We start from the raw sequence: 1965 nt of genomic DNA, 5'->3' as shown, positions 1-1965 counted from the left end.
GGGACGTAAACACACCAGCATTATTGCTAGAAATTCACAAACTAGAAATAACAGCCAAATCTCACAAAACGACGATGACATAATGAAAGAAACAAAAGAAAATATGTAATCAATCTACTCACCTTTCTGCAAAGATTTCTTTCAGTGTAATTTCCCGCCGTAATATGACAAAGTGAAATTAAAGTGCTCATTTAAGGAAATATTAAAGCAGCTTGCTCCAGAGGAAATAATAGATTTTTTGAAAACAAACAGCATTATTGCCACATGTAAAACATGTGTTTACACACACGATATGAAGGAACACCTTAATTTAACTTAGTCACAGTGTTTCTTAGCTATTTTTACTTTTCTTCTTTCAAAACAGTTTACTGTTATTTCTGCTCTCATATCTCAATACGATAAAAACGCAATATAAAATTGTGGTATGTATATAAAAACAGAATTGTGGTTAAGCCTTCCTAATACACATCTCTCCATCACTCTCCTAACTATGGCACTATTCAGCTTTTGTAGAAAAATACTGGCATTCCATTGGTTACAATGACAAGTGACCAAGATGATCCAATCAATGGAACAGCTTCCTTGTGAAATTAATGTGCAAGAGGCTGAGCACTCCACAGACACATGTACCCTTAATGTAGTTCTCAGGGAGATTCAATGTGATACAGAATGTGACAAGGCTGACCCTTTTATATACAGGTACAATTCATTTTTGCCAACTGAATGAACTGGAGTAAAGTGAAATAAAGAATTTTGCTCAAGGACCCAACATGCTGCTGGGAATTGAACTCATGATCTTACAATCATAAATTGAATACCCCAACAAGAAGCAATCCACCTTCACTCAACTGTTGCAAAACTACATATTTCATCCCCTTTTGTGCTACAACCTATTTCATTCTCTCCTTGGAATCATTTGTTTTTCACATCCACCCCTTATTCTCAATATCATATCTTTCCATTTTATTTTCTGCTGATCACCCTACATCTTATGACTGTCATATCTCATTCTTAACACCCTCCCAAATTTGCCACTGATGTCCCACCCGCCTCCTCCTGTGTTTGTCTCAAGAATTAAGGTTCAGTGATAGACAGAGAAAACCAAGTTAAGTGACAATGTTTATGAAGGCTATTTGAAAGACTGATAACAGACATTGTGAGGAAAATAATGGCGATAGATTAACTATGAATCAGAGAATAGGAGGGAGAACTGTAGCACTGTCTGTCAAGCAAATCCACAATAAAACAAAACAAAATTTATAAAAGTATTTATGAAACAAAGGAGACAAGGTGAACTGAAAATGTCAACATACTGCATATAAGGGATTATCCAGAATTTTATCTCCTATAGTATCTTTCTTCACTATACACACATATGCATATATGTGTGTGTATAAACCTTACCTCTCATTGTGGTTTCATGGCACAAAGAAAAGCAGGCCCTGCCATCCACTCAAGAAAAAAAAACATAGTAAATGACACACAAGCACTCAAGCAAACTGAGTCCTCAACTTGTTCCATTTGCCAAAAGGTTTGCAAGGCACCAGCAGGCCTCAAGAGATACATTTGTGTCCATAGTACATAATTAACACTTTATTTCACTGAAGCCTCATTTGTCATTCACAACAAAAGCATCCATCATATGGTAAATGTTTTTATTTTTCATTCCCTTTCGAAATTATCCCTAATTGTGGTGTAGAGTTTTGGCTGCTCTTTCTAGCAGGTTAGATGTCCTATTATAGGCATCTCTGATGTGTTTAAACTGTATTTTATATATATATCATCATCATCATCGTTTAACGTCCGCTTTCCATGCTAGCATGGGTTGGACGATTTGACTGAGGACTGGTGAAACCGGATGGCAACACCAGGCTCCAGTCTAATTTGGCAGAGTTTCTACAGCTGGATGCCCTTCCTAACGCATATATATATATATATATACATATATATATATATATATATATA

General features: G+C 35.8%; 1 protein-coding gene across 3 annotated transcripts in view; it reads right to left on the bottom strand.

Annotated features, from left to right (window-relative positions):
* The window catches only part of LOC106876597 (methionine aminopeptidase 1D, mitochondrial), an 18982-nt gene that overhangs the window by 7854 nt on the left and 9163 nt on the right, over positions 1 to 1965 (bottom strand). The window lies entirely within an intron of this gene.

This window comes from Octopus bimaculoides, chromosome 23, assembly GCF_001194135.2.
Source record: "Octopus bimaculoides isolate UCB-OBI-ISO-001 chromosome 23, ASM119413v2, whole genome shotgun sequence".
Classification (NCBI taxonomy): Eukaryota; Metazoa; Mollusca; class Cephalopoda; order Octopoda; family Octopodidae; genus Octopus; species Octopus bimaculoides.
The sequence above is the reverse complement of the archived record's forward strand: the minus strand, read 5'-3'. Positions and strand labels throughout refer to the sequence as shown.